Source organism: Erinaceus europaeus, chromosome X (assembly GCF_950295315.1).
Source record: "Erinaceus europaeus chromosome X, mEriEur2.1, whole genome shotgun sequence".
In the NCBI taxonomy this organism is placed as follows: Eukaryota; Metazoa; Chordata; class Mammalia; order Eulipotyphla; family Erinaceidae; genus Erinaceus; species Erinaceus europaeus.
Genome location: NC_080185.1, coordinates 98,966,630 through 98,990,958, shown reverse-complemented (window position 1 = coordinate 98,990,958; position 24,329 = coordinate 98,966,630). Strand labels below are relative to the sequence as shown.

At 41.7% G+C, this 24,329-nt stretch overlaps 1 protein-coding gene across 1 annotated transcript in view; it reads left to right on the top strand.

The window, feature by feature from the left end:
• The window catches only part of TSPAN7 (tetraspanin 7), a 316,558-nt gene that overhangs the window by 74,537 nt on the left and 217,692 nt on the right, over window positions 1–24,329 (top strand). The window lies entirely within an intron of this gene.

Sequence of the window (24,329 nt, the reverse complement as noted above, 5' to 3'; positions counted from 1 at the left end):
GGCGCGTGGAAACCGGCGCGTGTGCACAAGTGTACATCCATGCGTCGCAGGGAGATAGACATCACAAATAGCACAGGCAACTTCACACACAGCTAATGTCACAAAGACAGTGGTCGACGTACAACTGGGAAACACTAGTGATAGTAACCAGCTATGACCTCAGTCACTTTAAATACTAAATACATCAAAAACAAGACCTGGCATATAAAAATAAATAGACATGAGCCCTAGGTCAATGGGGTTTACGGTTAACGGTATTTATATAGTTTTCCCATATTTAGGAGCTACTTTCTGCCCTGATCCAGCTTTCTAGTCCTAACCTCAACTCTGACACCATCTTCCCAGACAATACCTTTAGCCTACCTGCATGTTAGCTGTTGGGCTCAGGCAAAATTATTAAAGTCATAGGCCCGTTGGAATATACCTAAAGTAGACTTTGTAACTTCTTCCAACCTGAAGACCCCAATATTCATCAGCTACACTTTTACTTTAGGTTCCTGATTATTAAAGAAATTGTTCTGCTTTATATCTTAATGCTTTTCAGCCACCAAGTTGCAGATGCTACCATGACGCCAACCTGACTTCCCTGAGCAGATGACCTCACCAATGAGTCCTGGAACCCCACCTCCCCAGAGCCCTACTCCACTGGGGAAAGATAAAAAGGGGCTGGGGGGTATGGATCTACCTGTCAACGCCCATGTCTAGCAGAGAAGCAATTACGGAAGCCAGACCTCCCATCTTCTGCTCCCCATAAAAATCTTTGGTCCACACTCCCAGAGGAATAAAGAATAGGGAAACTTCCTATGGAGAGTAGGGGATATGGAACTCTGGTGGTGGGAATTGCATGGAATTGTACCACTCTTAGACCACAATCTTGTCAATCATTAAATCACTAATAAAAAAATAAAGACCTGGAATATACTAGTTGAATGCTCTTTGTGTATTTAGTGAGCAAATGGGTCCCACTACAGTCCTGTAACATGGTTAATGTTATTCTCATTTATGGATGTGGCCTACACAATGAGGCACCTGAGACCCAGCTTAGCCTGTTCAGCTTTACTCTGAATGACACCCAGCCATGACCCCACCTCACACATTCCTCCCAGAGAAGAAAGAAGTGTACAATCTCCCATTGACCAAAATGTGCACAAAGAAATTCACAGCCAGCATAACATCGTGGTGCTAACATTCGCTCACAGATACTATATTTTTCTACAGTTGAACCTTGCTTTCTCATGTACCAGCACTTGTTCATGATTAAACAGAGAGGGGAAAAGCAATTTGTCAGTAAGACAGATTTACGTGCATTCAGTGTGGGCACGGACTTTAGAGTCAGACAAAACCGGCTTGTGGGGTCCCTGAATTCCATTGTGTACTGGAGCTTGTTAATGATTTCTCAGGAAAGGGAGTTTAAGCTATAGATAGATAACCATTTACCTATAAAACAAAATGGGGGGTTAACACGGGGCACTGACTTGGTATAAGGGGCCAAGGAAAGCTTATCTGCAAGCAGGTCATTAAACTTAAGATCTGAAGGAGAAGCAGGGAGGAAGGGTTATGAAATCTGTGCTTTCGGGTTACTGGGTCAACTGGTGGAGCAAGGCACTATGTTGGAATGGTTAGACACTAAAACAAAACTGAGGGGATGAAATGATGACAGACAACACTTCAGAGACAGATTAAGACGGCCTAGAAGAGGGGAGAAAGTGGGAGGAGGGAGGAAGGTGGCTGGAGGACTTTTGTAAAGCTGGGGAAACTTGAGAATGCTGAGAGGCAAAGTGAATATAAAATGGGGTGAAAAACAGATTCAGGAGAGTGAAGAAAGTAGTGTAATGGAGGAAGAGATGGTTTTCAAGGCCTCTTTTGGAGGGACTGACCTTAGCTACCAGAGACAATGCTTTCAACATGAAAGAACAAAAAAGAGAAAGTCTCCTCTCACAGGATACTGTTAGGTAATGTAGGAACAACTCACAGCTTGGTGCCTAAAACAGAGTAGTAGCACAGTAGTGTTAGCTACTATGGACAAGGCACTCACTATTCTAGTCAATAAAGTGAAGGTGAGATTGCAAGACAACCAGCACCGCCCCCCCCCCGATTTTTACTGACTTGACACACCCAAAAAAATCTTCTCTTATTCATGCTACATGTCCAGTGGTGGCGTGCGTGCGTGCGTGCGTGTGTGCGTGCGTGTGTGTGTGTGTGTGTGTGAGTTGGGGGGGTGCGTTCCACCTATGGATGCTGGAGGTTCAGCTATGTTGTAGCTGCGCCATGTGCTTCTCCTGGCCTCTTTGTTTGCTATAACTTGAAAGGGGCAGCAGGAGGAGTAAATTAACTGTTTCAGGGTTGCCACGTTTTCCCTTCTTACAACCTATTGGCTAGACCCAGTGTTGTGTGCAAACTGCAGGAGAGCTGGGGAATTTGGGAACTCCTCTAGCTATTCACTGAGTAGTGAGCATCTTTATTTACCACAGTGCCTCGAGCTGCAATGAATGCTTTCTGACTGAGGAATCACCTCCCTTGGGTTTGAGAAGGCAGGAGCGTTCTAAAGTATGATTTTATGACTTGCAGCTAGAGCAATGTGTTCCTCTAGTGCCCCTTTCATACATGGCCAACCACTCACATATTCTTCAGGAAATCATGTTGACATACAGAAGTCACCACAAGTCTGACAACATGTACAGCTCTTGGCAGTTGCCTCCATTAATTTCAGTTGTTATTCACTTCTGGGGCTTTTTGTGTCAATTACAAACACGCTTGTATGAACAAGGGCGACACTTGATGAATTATGCTTCCTACCTAAATCAGTTCATTTCAATGACAACATTCAACAAAACTTCCAAAGCTTTTTTCGACCTGCACTGTTTATTTTTCTTTCTGGAAGCAGATAAAATATCCCCATTTACAGATCAGATTCCAGTGGCTTCTTTGATTTCTGAAATTTTGTAATGCATCTCCAGGATATACGAACTGAGGGTGCACATGATGGAGATAAGGGAGTTTTATTTACAAAGCAGGAAACAGGTGGGTACACTTGGCTATTACTTCGGGCATGGCATTCTTGGGGCATTCTAGCGGTTTTGAAACCAAAGAAAGACCCAACACTGGCCGCCAGCTATAGACCAATTTCTCTTCTCTCCGTGTGTTACAAACTCCTTGAGAGGCTGCTTCTGTCACGTATTTCTCCTCTTACAGAGAAATTCCTATCACCCGCCCAAGCTGGTTTCCGCCCAGGAAGATCTACCTGCGAACAAGCCCTGGCCCTCTCAACTTACATTGAAAATGGATTCCAGAAGAATTTAAAGACGGGTGCTGTCTTTGTTGATCTCACAGCAGCCTATGACACGGTCTGGCACCGTGGTCTCCTAGTCAAGATCTCAAGATGCCTGCCTCCATGGGTGGCCAACACTATATCGTTTCTTCTCCAAAACAGAAGATTCCGGGTGCATCTGGGTGACAAGTCTAGCAGATGGAGACTTGTCTCAAGTGGTCTCCCCCAGGGCTCTGTTCTGGCTCCTACGCTACTTAATATTTACATCAATGACCTCCCAGAAACTTCTTCAAGGAAGTTCATCTACGCCGATGACATCTGCTGTGCAACTCAGGCATCCAAGTTCGACATCCTCGAGGAAACACTCACGAAAGACATGTCTCTGATATCTGATTACTGTAAAAAATGGCGACTAATTCCTAGCACTGCTAAAATGGTATCATCTGTTTTCCATCTTCACCATGCCTCGGCCTTGCGTGAGCTTAATGTGCAGCTTGGCGGTACGAGAATCCGGCATGAAGCCCAGCCAGTCTATCTTGGCGTTACTCTCGATCGCACTCTGTCATTTCACAAACATCTCATAAAAACTGCAGCAAAGGTGGGCGCTAGGAACAACATCATTGCAAGACTGGCCAGCTCCTCATGGGGCGCGAGCGCTTCCACACTACGATCATCCTCTCTGGCATTATGCTATTCCACTGCAGAATACTGTGCCCCAGTATGGTTCCGTAGCCCCCATGTCCACTTGGTCGATTCCAAATTATATTCCTCCATGAGGATAATTTCTGGAACCATCCTTTCCACCCCGGTTCCATGGCTGCCAGTTCTTAGCAACATCACCCCGCCAGATATTCCTCGGGATGCGGCATCATCTAAGTTCATTTCCCACGTCTACGCTCGACCGGACCTGCCAATATACACGGATATCTTCGCCCACCCTGTCCAACGCTTGACGTCTCGTCACCCAATCTGGTCCCCTATGCCTACACTGAACTTCTCTGTTCCATTCTCTTGGAAACAGAGTTGGCAGTCAGCTGAGGTAAAGAACAAACACCTCATCACAGACCCCTGCAAGCGTCAACCCAGCTTTGACCTAGCACGTTATGATTGGGCCCTCCTCAATCGCTATCGAACAGGCCATGGCCGGTGCGCCGCTATGTTCCATCGCTGGGGAGCCAGAGACGACCCGAACTGCCCCTGCAGCTACAGACAGACTATGACCCACATAGTCAACGACTGCCACCTCTCCAGATTCAAAGGAGGTCTCGAAACTTTACATCAGGCTCAACCTGACGCTGTTGACTGGCTATGGAAGAAGGGCAAACGCTAGAAGAAGAATAGGGCCCATGACTTTACTAGTTTTTGCCTTCAGCTGACATCTAATATGCAGGTGGACCCAGGTTATCATCTGGGGAGGTGGTGTCATAGGTGGAGAAAAATTGCTTTTAAAAAGTATTTAATGTGCATACAAATCATCTAGTGGTCTTGTTAACATTCAGGTTCTGATTCAGTATTTCTAGTGAGGACCCCAGGGATCTGCATTTTTTGGGTAGCCTCTAGGTCTTCAACATTCTGGCTCACTTCAGAGAGAGAGAGAGAGAGAGAGAGAGTGTGGGGGGTTAAGAGAACACAGCACCAAAGAAGCTTTCTTCAGTGTAATGGGCCCTGGTTCACACACATAGCAAAGCAGAAAAGTACCCAAGTGAGCTATTTTGTTGGCCTGGATCTGCATTTTTAATGTGTTCCCGGATGGTGCTGATGCTGCTGGTTTGTGTAACAGACTTCTTGGATAGGACTTAAATATAACAAGCAATGTACAGAAGCAAATAAGGAAAAGACTGGTAAATGTGACTATAGATAATTTAACAGAGGATCTAGTATTCAGAATGTATATAGAATATCAGCAAACCAATGAGAAGGAAGAGCAAATATACAGGGCCAGGTGATGGCACACCTGGTTAAGTGCACACATTAGAGTGCACTAGGACCCAGGTTCAAGCCCCTGGTCCTTACCTGCAGGGAGAAAGCTTTATAAATGGTAAAGAAGGATTGCAGGTGTCTGTCTCTTTCCATCTCTAGCCACCCAGCCCTCTCAATTTCTCTCTGTCTCTATCCAATAATAAACACAAAATTTAAAAAGCAAATATACAAAATAAGAGAACTAGAAAGACAGTTCACTGGCTAGGGTGTCTGTATTGCCATACTCACGGTCCAGGTTTGAGCCCTGGCACCACACTGAAGGTTTTATAGCAAAGGAGGAAGCTCTGTGTTGTGGTGTATGCTCTTCTGTCTTTCTTTTGAAATGAATAAAGTGGCTCAGATTGCTGATACCATACACATGTGGGGTCCCAGTTCCATAAAGTTAAATTAAATTAAGAAGTAGGCCAGGGAGACATCATGGTGGTTATACAGAAGACTTTCATGCCTGATACTCTGAGATCCTACTTCAATCCCTGGTACTACCATAAACTAGAGCTGAGTGTGCTCTGGTAAAAATAAATAAATAAATAAATAAATAAATAAATAAATGCAATCTCAGCTTGTAGAATGCAGGGCTTAAATGTTTGAAGCTCTCACCCAGTCCACCCACTTTCACATATAATGGAATGGTGTTGTGGCTTCTCTAATATGATTGAACTAATGGAATAAATATTTTTTAAAAAGGGGGGAAAGAAATGGACAGTGTATCATATTCACAGAGCTAAAAATGCAAGTGGTCAATAAATATACACAAAATTTCCTCACTGACATGAGGAAAATACACAATAGGTACTTTTTTTTTTTTTGCCTCCAGGGTTATCACTAGGGCTGGAAGCCTACACTACGAACCCACTGCTCCTGGAGGCTTTTTTTCCCACTTTGTTGTCCTTGTTGTTGTTATTGTTGCCATTGATGTTGTTGGCTAGGACAAAGAGAAATCGAGAGAGGAGGGGAGACAGAATGGGGGAAAGACAGACACCTGCAGACCTGCTTCACCGCTTGTGAAGCAATGCCCCTGCAGGTGGGGAGCCAGAGGCTCAAACCCGGATCCTTACCCCAGTCCCTTGTGCTTTGCACCATGTGCGCTTAACCCACTGCGCTACCACCCGACGCCCCCCAGATGACATTTTATACTCCACAGTTAGCAAAAATAATAGGTACTTGTGAGTATTTTGGAATACAGGAAACCTGCTGTTTAGAGTGCAAACGAGCACAACCACGTTAGGAAATAATTTGCCATAACTAAAGTAAATAAAGCTGAAAAGGCAACCTATGCCCAAAGATGCGTACACACTATGTTCATCACAGGATCCAAATATCCCTCAGAAGAGGATAGGAGAGACTGTTCATTCCAACAGAGGAATATCATGTTGCACTTACAATAAACAAACCATTTCTACATTTATGAACATGAGTATTTTTTGAATTAATTTATTTTATTTATTTTGAATTTTTAAAAATATTTATTTATTCCCTTTTGTTGCCCTTGTTTTTTTGTTGTTGTAGTCATTGTTGTTGTTGTTATTGATGACGTTGTTGTTGGATAGGACAGAAATGGAGAGAGGAGGGGAAGACAGAGAGGGGGAGAGAAAGACACCTGCAGACCTGTTTTACCGCTTGTGAAGCGACCCCGCCCCCTGCAGATGGGGAGCCAGAGACTTGAACCAGGATCCTTCTGCCGGTCCTTGCGCTTTGCGCCACCTGCGCTTAACCTGCTGTGCTACCGCCCAACTGCCAATTCATTTATTTTTTATGTTTATTTATTTTCCCTTTTGTTGCCCTTGTTGTTTATCATTGTTGTTGTTATTGTTGTTTGTCATTGTTGTGTTGTTATTGTTGTTATTGCTGTCATTGTTGTGGGGTAGGACAGAGAGAAATGGAGAGAGGAGGGGAAGACAGAGAGGAGGAGAGAAAGATAGACACCTGTAGACCTGCTTCACTGCCTGTGAAGCGACTCCCCTGCAGGTGGGGAGCCCGGGGGCTCAAACAGGGATCCTTCCGAAGGTCCCTGCTCTTTACGCCACCTGCTCTTGACATCTAATACATAAAGCTTCCATTGATATTCATGTGTTTCTTTGTGGACAATTGCTTAACCTTCTTTTGAGTAAACATCTAGTGTCCCTATCAATTTTGCTTTATGAATGCATAAATGTGTAAAACCAGTAATGTTTGTTTATTTTGCCTATCAGACTGGCAAGGATTAGAAAGAATACCAGAATTAGTGAGTAGGAGAAATAAGTACTTTAACTCACAGCTTGTGGGACTTCAAAAAAGTATGACCTTCAAAAAGGAAAATTGACAATACAAATTATAAGCTTAACATTGTAAGCTACACAATTGCAACACATTCTGACCAGTTCTGCAGATCTTCCAGAAAAATTTCCCATAGTAATATGCAAATATGCCTCAAAAGTATGTGAAGACATGCTTATTACAGCATTATTTGTGAGAGTGAAAAAATATAGACACCTTCCCCACCTGCAGGGGAGTCACTTCACAAGCGGTGAAGCAGGTCTGCAGGTGTCTATCTTTCTCTCCCCCTCTCTGTCTTCCCCTCCTCTCTCCATTTCTCTCTGTCCTATCCAACAACAACCACATCAATAGCAACAACAAATATATATAAAAGTATATACACCTAAATGACTTCAATTAATTAGTGAATAAGTAAATTATTAGACTTCCATTCTATACCATATTGTGTAGTGATGAGAATATAATAATTTTGTGTATATGCATATGGAAAGCTCTCTGAGATCAAAATTTAAATGAGAAAACAATTCACAAGATAGTAGAGTATAATCCCATTTCATTAGAATAAATTAATATAAATGTGTGAATAGGTACACTGCACACAAAGGTAAAGGCTGCACCAATATTTACCGTGCTGCCTAATAATATTTCCTTCTGGGGTGTGGGCCTTGTGATTTCTATGATTTCTATCTATTCTACAAATAGATAGTTAGAGAAAGCGATACTTATCTGCATGGTTTTAATTTTCTTTTTTACAATGAACACAATTTGCTTTCTCAATCAAAATTGAAGGTTTAAAATACAAAATAAAAAAAACTAATAGAGGCTAACAATCACGGTAAATAATATTTAGTGAGCATTTGTTTTGTGGCAGGTACAGGTCTATGTACTTTACACACATGAACTTGGTCACAAAACTCTCTGGGGCCTATTTTACTGAGTCTCCTAATTTACAGATGAAAGCAGTGAAGTCCAGAGAGGCTAAGGAAGTTGTTCAAGGTCAAACAGTAAGAGGTGATGCCTATCTCTTAGGACAATGCATCTGCCTATTCAGGAGAAAAATATGTTATCAAGGAAAATCATGTCAGGAGATCCTAGTTCATGCCAATCTGAACAAACCAGCTGTTCACTGATTACTGAGCATGTTTTGAGCATAAAATAGTAACGATCGTGTCCTTTTATTGGCTTTATTGTATAACAGATACCTAATGAAGTTTTCTAACCTACATTAATTTCAAACTTCGGAAAGTTCTGGCTTCAAAATACACCTGGAAATTCATCATGTCTCATCATCTTCACTATTATTTTCCTCTTCCAAAACCTCTCACTTCAACTACTGCCTTTGCTTTTCGTAGTATCTCTGCTTCCACCTTAACAGTATTCACAACCCAGGAGTCACAATGATCCTTTGGTTTCTTTTTGTTGTTGCTAGGCCTTCACCATTCCAGGCTGTCTTTTTCAAATAGTTAGAGAGACAGAAACAGAGAGGGGAAAAAAAACCACAGCACCAAAGCTTCCTCCAATGCAGCGGGGGCTGGGCTTGAATGTGGGTTGTGTGCGTGGCAAAGTAGATGATGCACTATCCAAGTGAGCTATTTCCTGGGCCCACCAAATGAAGAGTTTCTCCTTTGTTGGAGGCCTAATGAGTCAAGCATTGCCCAAATTATTGAGGACATGCTTTGCGTCTTCTTTCAGAAGCAATTCCACAACATGGTGTATGCTCTTTAAAAGTCCACAGAAGTGAATTTTTTTCAATTTTTCACTTGAATTAGATGTTAGAAAAGAAATGTATTTTGAAGAACTACTTGAAATGTAAATAGTCAAAGAAAATAAAATATTTTCAAAAAGAAAAATGTCCTTTGGGTGAATATAAACAGATCTAGGTCCCATGAAATAACTCACTTGGACAGTGTTCTGCTTTGCTATGTGCACAAACCAGGTTCTAACCTAGCCTCCACCACACTGAGGGAAGTTTTTGTGCTATTCTCCCTCTCCCTCTCCCTCCCCCTCCCCTCCCCTCCCCTCCCCCTCCCCCTCCCTCTCCCTCTCTCTTTCCCTCTTCCTCTTTTTGCCTTGCTGGCTGTCTCAAGTCAGAAAGAGGGGCTGAGTGGTTGAGCGCATATATTACAATGTGCAAAGATCCAGGTTCAAGCCCTTGGTCCCCACTTGCAGGGGGAAAGCTTCATGAGAGGTGAAGCAGTGCTACAGGTGTCTCTCTATCTTCCCTCTCAATTTTTGGCTTTCTCTATCCAATAAATGAATGAAGACAATTTTTTTAAAAATTAAAGAACAATGAAATGGATCTAGGAATCGGGTGTTGCTCACCTAGCAGAGTGCACACATTAAGGACTCGGGTTCAGGCCCTTGGTCTCCACCTGTAGGTGGGAAACTTCATGAGTGGTGGAGCCCTTTCTCCCTTCCCTCTTGGTGTTTCTCACCCTCTAGAAACACATAAATAAAACATTTTTTAAAAATAAATGGATCTGATGATATGCTTACGTTACTCACTCAGAAGATAGTCTCAAAAGAAGAGTTTTGAGGGTCTGTGGCATCAGTTGTATGAATTTCCTCGACTTTAAAGGATCATGTAATATGACGCTAGTGACTTGGGTTTCTATACTACTATTATGTGCCAGATTTTGTCTCAAGCACTTGCTATATTCATTATTTCAATTTGCATATTAAAGGAGCGAAAACTGAGGTACAAGAGGTTAAGTTGTGGGGGAGACAGCATAATGATTATGCAAACAGACTCTCATGCCTAAGGCTCCAAAGTCCTAGGTTCAGTCCCCCACACCACCATAAGCCAGAGCTGAGCAGTGCGCTGATGTTTCTGTACCTCTCTCTGTCTGTATCTCTCTCAAAAATAAATAAAATATTTTAAAAATACTATAGTTAAAAAAAGAGGTTGAGTTACCCAAAATCTTTCAGCTAAAACATGGTAGGGTCGAGGTTTGAACACAGACAGTCTGGTTCTGGAACCCATGCTCCTCAGAAGTCTGTTATGTTGGAAAGAGCACATGAAAGAGTACAAAGAAATGGACTTCAAACTTTCTAGATTATACATCCTCGATCACAACCTGCCAGTAACCTGAAGACAGGAGTGCTCAGCTTTCCTAAGTTGAAAGCTAGCGCTTGAGACCATCAGCAGGTGCATAGAATCAGTGAGAAGGTAGAGGACTGAGGCTCAGAAAAAATAACAACAAAAGCAGAGATCAAGGAAAGCTGCCCAACAGAAGTAGCACATGTATATTTACATATTTTATGCATGTGCCACTGCACTTACATATCAATTGTAAAACGTAAAATATGTATTATTTGTGAATTTCTGACTGACAGAGGGAGAAGAGAGAACCAGAGCGCCACTTTGGCACATGCAATGTCAGTGATCAAATTCAGAACTTCATGCCTTTAAGTCCAGAGTTGTGCCACTTCCTGGGTCATAAGGCAAATATTTTAAATGAGGGTTGGGGAGATAGTATAATGGTTATGTAAAAAGACCTTCAATTCTGAGGCTTTGAAGTCCCAGGTTCAATCCACAGCACCGCCATAAACCACAACTGAGCAGTGCTCTGGTCTCTTTCTCTATCCTTCTGTCTATATATCTCTGTCATTAAAATAAAACAAATAACATATATTAAAAAACAAAGAGTTTAGGGTGGGGGTAGATAGCATAATGGTTATGCAAAGAGACTTCTATGCCTGAGGCTCCAGAGTCCCAGGTTCAATCCCCCGCACCACCATAAACCAGAGCTGAGCAGTGCTCTGGTAAAAATAAAAAAATAAAAAAGAGTTTAGATGATGTGATAAAAAAAAAAACATATCTAAAAGTCCACGTATTTATTACACTCCACCAACATAGATCGTATTGAGCAAACACACAGGAACGACTCCTGAATTTAGAAACTGGGCTCAGGATAGGGTTAGCTTGGATTTCAGTTCTGGCTCTTTGTCTCTGGTTTTTCACCTGTTAAATCAGGATACTAACTTCTAACTTGCAGAATTGTTGTATACTTTAAATGAGACTGCATTCAAAGTCTGCAGTGCCTGGTTTTCAGTAAGCTCTCTATAAATGATTTACTTTCCCTCATAATTCTAGCTCCCATTATTTGTATTTCCTGCTCTGCATTTTAGCATTTTTATGGTTTTGTACATATTCCTGTAATAAAGCTACAGACAGCCCTGCAGTTAGACTTGGTGCATCTAGATGGAGCCAGATTAATAGGTTTCTCATGCTGCATCTTTCCAAATGTGCAGCAGATGTGTCTCTTATGGCAAAGGAAACTATGAAGGAACCATCTGGAAGACGCTACGTGCATTTATTTTGTGCACAACACTGTAGGAATTGGAAGGACCTAATCATTGCCCAGGCACTTAAACTGAACAGCGCTACTGTTCAGAATTATACATATGAGTACAAGCTCCTTTTCATATCAGCAGTTAGTGAAAGCTCTTTGTGATTGAGATTCAGGCCTGAAGACTCTTGAGGTATACTTTGAACTATTTTATCTGACTCTTTTCATAGGTGCCTTTTTCTTAATAGGGTCCCTTGGCTACCCTCTATCTCATTTATTACTATTCACTGAAAATTTCACCTCTTGATCTCAACTGTGGGCTTTTGTTCTTTTTTTCTTCTCTTGTGAGAATGCTAAGTCTGTTGGGTTTCTCTGGCACAAATTTAACCAGAAAATGAACATGCTTGAAGGCAGATTAAAGAGGAATGCTTGAGCCCAAGGGGAGTTTAAGGCAGTGATTGGGTTAGGGTATTGCTACTGTAGTCCAGTCACTCGTGGACTTAGTCACCATGGCAAGACCATACTAGCCACTGGACACAGCCTGATCTGCTGGGAGTTGTAGATCTAAGCTCATTGGCTCTTTTTCTTTAGTCTTTCAAGAATCAAAGTCCCAGAGGACAGCCTCTGTTGGATCATGTATCCATGACCTGACTTTGCAAGTTTATGGAGAGACGAAGGGAAGATTTCTAGAGTAGTGATCTTACACAATGACTTGCATGATAAGTGGGGCCAGGTGGTGGCACACTTGGTATAGTGAATATGTTACAGTGTGAAAGGACTCAGGTTCAAGTCCCTGGTTCTGATCTGCAGGGCGGGATGGGAAGGAGCAAGCTTCACAAGTGGTGAAACAGTGTTGCAGGTGTCTCTTTTTTCTCTTCTTCTCTAGCTTCCCCTTCCCTTCCAGTTCTTCTCTGTCTCTATACAGTAAATAAATAAATTAAATTAAAAAGTAATTATTAAAAAAGAAACAATAATATTAAAAATATTTGCATGATGAGAACTGGTGGGGGCTTGGGATGCTGGGCAGTGGAATCCCCTCCCTTTTGGTCATTCAATAATGGAAAAAGAGGGCAGGGGAGATAGCATAATGGCTATGCAAAGAGATTCTCATGCCTGAGGCTCTGAGGTCCTAGGTTCAACCCCCTCCCCCAGCCAGAGCTGATAAATAAATAAACAAGTAAATAAACATAAAATAAAAATAATGGAAAGAGCTTTCACTAGGAGTCAATAAGCTGTTTTATATTTTTCACTTTCTGTCTCTTTTCCCCTTCTTTACTTGATATTGAGAAAGTCACTCTACCTCCTTGTGGAGAAGATTGTTGAAGTAATATATTCAGAATCCTTCTATGCTCAGCACTCTAAGACTTCCAACATCTCAAGAGTCTAGTAAGGAAGATGCTCTACTTACACTAAAAGTTGAACAAATGCATAGTGTAAGATTTTTCCTTTCGGAGCCAGGTGGTGGTGCACCTGGTTGAGTGCACATGTTACAGTGCTGAAGGACCCAGGTTCAAGCCCCTGGTCCCCACCTGCAAGGGGAAAGCTTTGCAAGTGGTGAAGCAGGGCTGCAGGTGTCGCTCTCTGTCTCTCTCCTTTCCTACCACCCCCTTCCCTCCCAATTTCTGGCTGTCTCTTTCCAATAAATAAATAAAGATAAAATCTTAAAATTTTTTTTTCCTTTCTTATAATGGCTAGTTTTAGGTAATCATTTTTATTTAGCCTCTTGTTGAATATGAAACTCTTACATATTTTGCCAAGTCATAATATTTATGGAATCTTTCCTGTAGTAGATATTGAAGCATTTTATCTTTAACTTGCCTATTGACATTTCATGTTGATTTTAATAGCTCCCTCAGTATCTCCCAGAGTTAAAATGCATATCAAAATCAAGGTGAGCCTTAGGGAGAACAGTGACAAAGGAAGTTAATATTCCAGAAGGCATTAGGGTCTTATCAAGGTTAATGCATCAGCTTTGCTTTAAATCTCTTATCTATCTAATTATTTCACCACCTTGATTAAATGAAGCTAAAATTGGTATTGATGAAAAGAGAAAGCACAATCAAAGAAGCAGATAAGTAAATAATTGAACACAAATAAGTTTTAATTATACTCACTTAATAAAGTTAAGGAATTGTGTCAGGTGCCAACATTTCTTTGTCAAATCAAAGGCAGTGCTGGAAGGAAAAAGACAATAGTGCAGAATATGTAAATATATAAATATATAATCAGAATTGTTAATCTTAAAAAAAAAGGAATTTGGGGGGAAGGTGGACGGTAGTGCACCCGGTTAAGGGCATATAGTACTATGTACAAGAACCAGCACAAGGGCCCAGGTTCTAGCCCCCGCTCCATACCCGAAGGGGGAACACTTCACAAGCAGTGAAGCAGGTCTGCAGGTGTCTCTCTTCTCTCTCCCCATCTCCTCTCAATTTCTCTCTGTCTTATTGAATAAAACAAAAAAAAAAAAAAAAAGGAAAAAAATGGCCACCAGGAGTGGTGGATACATAGTGCTGGCACCAAGCCCCAGCATAACCCTTGAGTAAAAAAAAACCAAACAAACAAAAAACAGCCCAGAATGTTGACTTTTTTACACTTTCTAGTAAGACCCAATTCTTTGCTTCTTTCCTTGTATGTTAATAATTTGTAGAATACTACTTGGGTCCCCAGGCTATCCCAAACATAAAGAAATAGTTGTGCTTTCAAGTATGACCACTAGACTTGAAGAGTTAAAAAATGCAATCCTATTTGGAATTACAATGGGAAAACTAGCAGATAGTTCTCTCACTTTAAGTTGACTAAACAGCTTTTTCTAAACTCAATAGTGCATTTACTCTTTGCCCCTCATCTAACCCAAGGTTACCTGCATTATTTATCCTTCCTGTCCAATGTCCTTCTGTTATTGTAGCAGGGGAGCAGGAGGGAACAGGGCAAAGGACAAAGAGGTTCCCCAGTAAGCTCAGCTAGTAGGGTTCTAGACTAACATCTACATGAAAGAATCATAAGAGAGCCAGCCATGTTTTAGGGAAATGAGCACTTATTGAGACAAAACAAGGATAGAAAAGAGAAGGAAATAAATGCTTTAGAGGCATGCAGACCTGTGGCAAGGGAGAGGGAGAAAGCAAGAAGAGAGAGCAGTTTCCTTTGGATCCTAAGAGGATTCAATTCAGCCTTTGCCTCCAGGTGCTCACATCTGCATTCATTTGCATTTTACAACTTTAGCAGTCTGGGAGGTGCTGGTGCAGAATGCAGACATATTGGCACTTCTTTCCCCTCCCCCCCACTATCTCCAGGGTGCCGGGGAAGCTTTGCTAACGTCCTTCCTTCAGAGGAGTCTTTTGGCCTTATATATGATGCATAAGAAAAACACCTAATAATGTCTGAAACTAACAAGGGCAGAAGAAATATGAAAAGCACTCCTGATGCAGAAAAAGAGTTTAAGGGAGGAGGAAAAGACGGTGATATTACTAGAATTTGAAGGTGATCACAATGCATTTTTCTCATACAGACTTTCCATATTACATTGTTGATGACTTCAGAGTCGTTTTGTATTCTATTGATTAGGAAGACACTTACTTAAAAGAAATATCATTGGAGGGAGTCGGGTGGTAGCACAGCGGGTTAAGCACACATGGCACGAAGCCCAAAGACTGGTGTGAGGATTCCCGGTTCAAGCCCTGGCTCCCCACCTGCAGGGGAGTCTCTTCACAGGCGGTGAAGCAGGTCTGCAGGTGTCTATCTTTCTTCCCCCCTCTGTCTTCCCCTCCCCTCTCCATTTATGTCTGTCCTATCAATTACAACAACAATAATAGCTACAACAATAATAAAAAAGGGCAACAAAAGGGAAAATAGATAAATATAAAAAATGTAAAATATATATCATTGGATTGTTTTCATGTCCCTTGTTGCTTTGAGCAAACAGGCTATCCTTGTAAATTTTAAGTGGCAAAGGAGTAACTGTCATGATAGCGAAGAGATATTAATATCCATTTTTATTATATCGTTGCATCATACTGAAAAGCAATAGTAACTGGCATCATTTATAGAGTTCTTTGTATATTCAAAGCACTTAACAATCATTAATCACTTTATCTCAGTTCCATCTGAGCTGGGATAGTTTGGTTAGCATGGCAGGGTTACAGAAGGAAAATGCTATCAGACATGAAAAGATAAGAAACTAAAAAAAAAAAGTTAAGCAGTTGAATTACTGAGAGAGAACAAACTTCCCGGTTTCCTCATTTAGGGGAAAAGAGAAGACAATTCATTACTGAAAAATAGCCTTTTGTTTTATTTTTATTTTATTAGTGCAGAGGGCAATGATGAAAGAAAGCAGGGTACCTCAGCACTTTGATTTCCAGGATTAATTCTCTGTATGCTGCTTCCCAGATATTTGCTTATTCCTTAGCAGTAAGACACTGTTAAGAATGTATGGGAACAGTTAGGGATGACCTGGAAACTCATGAACTCCTTGCTTTTTTTCTGGAAGGAAGGAAGCTGAACTCCAGTTGGGGATTTCTGGAGGATGAAGCTAGTAATGAGGAGTTCTAAATCCCCAGAACCCAGGCTCCAAATCGTCAACAAAGTCCCAGGAAACAGATTTCATCTTTACAGACTACAGAATGGTTACCAGTGAAATCATTATGTTTAGCCCCATGGGGAGTCTGTGTTTATAGCTAGTAGCCTAAGGTGAAGGTAGAGGACTTGCTGAGCAGATATGGGTGGCCTAATAAAACTATGATGAGCCTGGGCTGGGCAGTAGCGCATCAGGTTAAGCGCGCTTGGTGCTAAGCTCAAGGATCCCGGTTCGAGCCCTCCCCCCCACGCCGCCCCCTCCACCTGCAGGGGAGTTGCTTCACAAGTGGTGAAGCAGGTCTGTAAGTGACAATCTTTCTCTCCCCCTCGTTGTCTTCCCCTCTTCTCTATCCAGACAGCAATAACAACAACAAGGGCAATAATAGCCACCCTGGAGGAAAAAAAAATATCTTGAGCGGATCAAGAGCACTTCCCAAGTAGTGTCTGAAGAGAGACTCATCACAAAAAGGAATTAGAAATGGGTAAGGAAGTCATTTACCAAGCTGGGTTTTTTTGTTTGTTTGTTTGTTTTTTTATAGGATATCCATCACATGTATTCTGGACTCAAGGGAGGATACCGCTATGGGAATGATAACTGGGACAGAGCATCTACGCTGAGTGTTGTTAAAATTCGGAAGGCTCTGGCTGGCCGGGCTGGCTTCCTTCACGGCGGGTGAACAGAGACGCGGAGACAACGGCTGGGCAGGGCAGCTGTATTTCTTTATTCAGGAACAACGATTCACAAACTAAGACAAACTAATCACCAAACAGAACTCTGCTGTCTCTTTGCGGCGGCGCAAGCACTCTCTCTTTTACTCTGGAACTCAGGAACCCTCTCCCTTACTCTCGAACTCAGAAACTCTCGCACTCTCGCACTCTCGAACTCCGGAACTCAGGAACTCTGTCACTGGGGAACTCAGGAACTCTCGGACTCCGGAACCCTCTCCCAGGGTCCCTTGGGGCGGGGCCAAGCAGGCCCGCGAAATTAACAGGACTCATCCAATTCTCTTGGAGGGGGAGGGCTAGAACAAGCCAATGTAAAGCATACGACAAGGGGCCAAGCAGGCCCGCGAAATTAACAGGACTCATCCAATTCTCTTGGAGGGGGAGGGCTAGAACAAGCCAATGTAAAGCATACGACAGCTGAGCCCTGGACAGCAGGAGCCAGCGCCAGCAGTTTAGCAGGGTCCCCATATTACTCAGATTCTAGAAGTATCTGTTAGTTATAGGGAACATCAGGGATGATGGTTGAGACACTGGTGCACTTTGAATCTCTGTGATTTCTCTGTTTACTTGATGTCTGATAGCCTTTGGTTTGCTAATAAATCTCCTTTATGCACAAATTGACCTCCGTGCTCCCAAAGGGAGGGATTGGAATCAACCTATGGAGGAAGAGCTCCTGGATTCTGGGTGGGGGCTTGAGCAAATAAAAGGGCACTCATGAAAGATAAGCCCACTTTTTGCATCTCATCTCCTTATGACACAAAGGTTGGATGATTAACCATACTTATTCAGCCTTTTCCCATCTCCTAAACTGTGTGTGCATTTTTAATCTTGTCTCCTAATGCCAACATTTATCAGTTCACAAAATCAAACTCAAAATCGTTGTCCCTATTTAAGCTCCACAGTGTAGGTTCTGCTCAAAGTCACCAACTGCCAAAGTAAATGATTAACAGAAGAATGACTTCAGTGGAACTGTAGTTTATGATTTTGTTCGGCTTTATGTCTTACTGCCTTTCAGTCATCAAGTTGCAGATACTACTATGATTCCATGCTGACCATACCTGAAAACACGACCTCACCAATGTGTCTGGAACCTCACCTCTCCAGAGCCCTACCCCACTAGGGAAAGAGAGAAACAAGCTGGGGGTATGGATCGACCTGCCAACGTCCATGTCCAGCAGACAAGCAATTATGGAAGTCAGAATTCCTTTCTTCTGCACCCCCAAAAGAATTTTGCTCCATACTCCCTGAGGGGCAAATCATAGGGGAAGATGACCAGAGGGCTCTGAATCCCTATTCCACCAGGACCCAAAGCATTTGTCACCAGGAATCTTATTTTTATACCGTCACTAAGAGGGAGGTGAATCTGGAAAACACCAGAGGAAGTCAGGCACTGTTTCTCTTTTATGGGAGAGAAGAGGAAAACAGGAAGGATGCTCAGAAGTAGTGATCAGTGTAGGTGTGACTTAGAAAGGAAGAGAAGGGTCATAGAAAAAATGGGCCAAAAGTCTAGATATAGACACCCCACTACCTTAGCAGAACTTCCTCATGGTGTGTGCTTAAAATGCGGCTGCAAAATAAAATTTTCAGAGCTTGATCAGACCTCATGACTTGCTCTCGTTCTTCGTGTCTCTTGTCCCCTCCATTCTCTCACCCCCTACCCTGCCCGCAGGACGGGGCAGTGATAGATATAAAGTCAACCCATATCTGTGACCTTGGGAGAACTACTGCAGTTTCCAATGGAGGGGATGGAGACACTGAACTCTGGTGGTGGGAATGGTTTGGAGTTATACTTCTATTATCTTACAATTTTGTAAATCAATGTTAAATCAGTAATAAAAACAAATTAAAATAAATTAAAAAATAAATGTGATTTATATCACAAGAGAGGAAGAAATTACACTTGGATTCGATGCTTAGCATTTCACGCATTTTCACGTAGGACCCTGCATCTCCAGATTCCTCCCTCTACTGCAATTTAAGGACAGGAGAAATAGAGAGAGGATCAGAGATCATCTCCAGTGATTTCACAATTTCCCTGAGGGCTTGCCTGCTTGAACAAATATTTAGTGGTGATGTAGCAAGAAAACACCCCTGAATCGACATTTTAACGAACTCCCATTACCATCTCTTAATTAAAAAGTAATTTTCAAATTCTCTGTAAAATTCAAATTCTCTGTAACTCTGATGGGTGATTTACTTCACTATCATAATTCCAATTTGTTTCCTACTGCCAATTTCCATGCAAATCTAAGTCACATGCAAATACAGTCTTACAACAGGACTTTCCTTTATCGTTCATGAAACATCCCAGGGATGGTAGGTAACACATAAAGTTTTGTTTGTTTGCTTAGCAAATGGGATATGACTTGGGACATGCATTATTCTTTTATTATTTTTTTGTATTATATTTATTTATTTATTGGATAGAGACAGTCAGAAATCGAGAGGGAAGGGGGGTGATAGAAAAGGAGAGAGTCAGAGAGACACCTGCAGCACTGCTTCATCACTCTCAAAACTTTCCCCCTGCAGGTGGGGACCAGGGGCTCGGACCCAGGTCCTTGCACATTGTAACATGTGCACTCAACCAGGTGCACCACCACCGGCCCCTGCAGTATTCTTAAGGGAAATTAACTGTATATCCACAGGCCACAAACTCCCTTAGTTCAAAATATAGTATTGATCTAAATGTAACTTGCAAGTCTCTAAAACTTTCAGAAAATGTAGGAGAAAATCTTTGTGACCTTGGGCTAGGTGAAGGGTATCTAGATATAGAATCCACGGTATAATAAAGGTAAAAAACAAAAACAAAACAAAGCAAAAAAAAGAGTTAAATTTAACCTGATCAAAAATTTAAAAAAAAAATGTTTGCTCTACAAAAGACCTTATCAAGAGAATTAAAAGATTAAGCTAAAGATTAGGAGAAAATATTCGCAAATCCCACAAGTAAATTCCTTTTGAGTCACATCTCCTGTTCACCTTTAGTCCCAGACCTTTTCTCTCTCCCCTAAACTTAGCCTTTTCCAGAATGTAACACGAGTAGAACTATCTAATATAGAATCCCCTGAGACTGGCTTCTTTCACTAACATGTCTTTGAGCTCTATCTACATTGCTGCGTTTTTTCAATAGTTTGTTCATTTTTATTATTGAACAGTATTTCATTAATTTAGAAATATCTTTTTTTCTTCTTGAGGGTCTACTATCGGCTTTAGTTCATACATACTTATTTTTATCATTTTATTGAGGAAATGTTGATTTACAGGATTGCTGTGGTCATGGGGATACAGTTCAATATCTCCCCAAGATAGGTGTCAGCAAATGTCATCCTCCATCCAACCATCATCCTCCTCTACCATTGGGCACTGGATCCCCATGCCCACTGAGCACCCTTTACTGCCCATATCCCTCCCTCTGAGGCCCCAGCCATGGTAGACCACATAGTGTTTTGAAGTTTTACTCTGTGTTTTTCCTGGCAACCTGCAAAGGAATTTAAAGGGGAGTTTTTTGGAGTGATGGAACTGTTCTGTATTCTGATTATGGTGGCAGTTATAAGAATCTGCATATGTGTTATAAATCATAATACATGCACACAAAAATCAAGTTTGCTGTCTGATAATTTAAATATTATGAAAACAATAAAATGTATCAAGTACAACCAAAAGGGAAAAAAAAGTAAAAACAGAGAAAACGAATATTGTTTCTATTTGCAGATAAAGAAACTGACTTGGTCAATCAATTTCCTTGGCCATTGTTGTGGTTATTCTCCCAATACATGATGGGTTTTTAATTAGAATTTCTTTTTCCTTTCTTTCTTTCTTTCTTTCTTTCTTTCTTTCTTTCTTTCTTTCTTTTCTTTTCTTTTCTTTTTTTTTTTTTTTTTTTTACCAGAGCACTGCTCAGCTCTGGCTTATGGTGGTTCTAGGGATTGAACCTGCGACTTCCCATCCTCAGACATGAAAGTTTTTGCATGACCATTATGCCATCTCCCCAGCCCAGAAACTGCATCATTCTTTCCTTGTTATATATGAAACAAAAACCAGAAGGGGCTGGGTAGTGATGCACCTGGTTAAGTGCACACGTTATGATGTGCAAGGACCCAGATTCGAGCCCCTGATTCCCACCTGCAGGGGGAAAGCTTTGCAAGTGGTGAAGCAGTGTTGCAGGTGTCTTTCTCTTTCTCCCTTTTTGTCATCTCCTTCTCTCTCAAATTCTGGCTGTCTCTACCCAACAATAAAGTTAATTAAAAAATAATAAAGGTTTGAAACAAAAGTCAGATTGTGTATTAGTTAGGATCTTTTGACTGCAAATAACAAAAGCCCAGTGATGTAAACATAAACAGTATCATTTTATATAACAAGGCGTCCGATATTAGGATCATGAATTTGGTTGATTTTGCAACTCAGTGAAGTCACATATGACCAAGAGCACTTCCTCCTCCTTCTCTGATGCACCACAATTTCATTCTAAGACTGCTTCTCCTCCTGGTCTCAGGATGGCTAGGGACTTCACACTAGGGACATCTCCGTCTTTGTTCATATCGATTGGTAGGTCACCAACAATGATCCTCCAGCGACTGTCATTAAAATGTGTGCTGCAGACAAATGCCGTGGTTTCTTAGGGTCTTAATGATCCCAGACAAACAGATAAGAAGTATCTGTGTAATTAGTGACACTCTGAAATAAACAGAATTTCTCACTGCAGCAACTGCCATCTGTCTTACTTGTACAGAGCTCAAATTTGTAAGCTTTGGCAATAGCTACAGTGAGGCTTTTACTATACTTTATGCTTAGTTAGCATGTTAAGGTGACCCTAATTGTGTAATAGCTTATTTTTGACAACTTGTAGTTGGACAGGTGAGAGCTCTGATGGTCTTAGAGGAGTCGAATAACTTGGCCAAATTGACCATGAGTTACTGACATTAGATCTTCAAATCATGTTGATTCCTTCTTCAGTGCTTGGGTTTCACTAGGGAAACACAGCGATGATTTCAAAGAAATATTGTGCGGGTTATGCGCACGTGGTGCAAAGCGCAAGGGCTGGTGTTAGGATCCCGGTTCCAGCACCTGGCTCCCCACCTGCAGGGGGGTCATTTCACAGGCGGTGAAGCAGGTCTGCAGGTGTCTATCTTTCTCTTCCCCTCTCTGTCTTCCCCTCCTCTCTCCATATCTCTCTGTCCTATCCAACAATGACATCAACAGCAACAACAGTAGTAACTACAACAACAATAAAAACAAGGGCAACAAAAAGGAAATAAATAAATATTAAAAAAGAAATATTGTAAGTTTGTTTATGATGCTAATAAACTGTAACTTATTGTTGGCAACCTAACTTTTTTTTCTCTCTCCAGGGTGCTCTTTTGGCTGTTTGGAATTTTAGACTCAAATGTGACAGCATTAGCTTGAACTTCTGGAATCTCATTTTCTTCATTTTCCTTCCTTCAACCTCTGATTTTCACATATATGGAGTCTAATCCCTAAGTCTCTCTTGCATCCACCCCTAGCATTCTATTTCCACAGCCCACTTGTGTGATCAGCCCTTATCAGAACTAAGTAATCTTTGTCTCTTTTCCTCCATTTTCTACCTGCTATATTCCTTGCACAATGTCACTGGATTTAATGTTTTTGAAACACAATACAGATAATGTTAAGTGTCCCTTTGTCCATCATGGTTCTGAATTATCTTGTTTTAGGAGACTAATTTATTTATTTTAATATTTTAAAATATTTTTATCGAGAGAGAGAGAGAATATATCGAGCATCACTCTAGCATATTCAGTGCCAGGGATCAAACCCTGCACTCTACTTGCTGAACCACCTCCCCAGAGAGTTGGTTACTAGACACTTAGCAAACACACTACTAGTTGCAAGGTAACTAGGACTAGAACTGAGAGTGAGGGTTTGAGATTGTATGGGGGACAAAGATGGTTAACGCGTAGGGCACCAAAGTAAAAACCCAGTGGTGAGGGGTAGGCATGTAGCTTCCTGGGCCAGTGGGGGGTGGGAGTGGGCGGGAGGAATGGGTCACAGTCCTTTGGTGGTGGGAATGGTGTTTATGTACACTCCTAGCAAAATGTAGACATATAAATCAGTAGCTAATTAATATGAGAGGGGGAAATCAATTGTATGTCTCAAAGTTTCTCAAAAGACAAACTGAATCTTTTTAATATATAGGCTATGTATTTGATATGCGGACTCTCTCAAAAGCCTAGACCAAGTAGATTAGAAGCTTCCAATAGCACAGCTATATACAAGATACTGGGTACTGTACAGCAAACCATAACAAAGGGACTTTTCAAAGTTAACCCAATTAACAAATAATGTGATGATAATATTAACTATTGAGTGTCTTTTTGAACCCTAAGACAGCAGGAACCTCACATCTTCACTATAGAGCCCCTACTTCCCCCAGTCCTGGAACCCTTGGATAGGGCCCACTTTCCCGTATGCATCTCCCAATCCAAACCAAATAACATTGCATCTGCCGATCACAACCTAACCAAAGCAACGATTGCCACCTCAACATGCTTCACCTCAGAATGTATCCAGAGACTTCACGTGTGGAATGACAACCCTTCAGCTTCATTACTCGGGTGAGACCTTTCCTTTAATAGTACACTCTAATTTCATCTCAGGTAGTTCACTTTCCAACAAAGTCCCATAACCTAGATATACACCAGTTTCTGTGAGAGAGAGCTTATGTGCACACGTATCCATAAACTACTGCAAAATAGATACCTGAAAGCAGGACTACACTAGAGTTTGCAGTGAGTACCCCCCTAACACTTCCTCTCCACTATTCCAAGCTTGGGATCCATGATTGCTCAACAAATTGTTTGGCTTCATATGTTAACTCTGTTTTCAATCACCAGGTTCCAGATGCCACCAGGATGCTGGCTAGGCTTCCCTGGATTGAAGACCCCACCAATGTGTCCTGGAGCTCAGCTTCCCCAGAGTCACACCCTACTAGGGAAAGAGAGAGGCAGACTGGGGGTATGGACCGACCAGTCAACGTCCTTGTTCAGCGGGGAAGCAATTACAGAAGCCAGACCTTCTACCTTCTGCAACCCTCAATGACCCTGGGTCCATGCTCCCAGAGGGCTAGAGAATGGGAAAGCTATCAGGGGAGGGGGTGGGTTATGGGGATTGGGTGGTGGGAATTGTGTGGAGTTGTACCCCTCCTACCTTATGCTTTTGTTCACTAATCTTTTCTTAAATAAAAAATTAAAAAAAAAAAAAAAACAAAG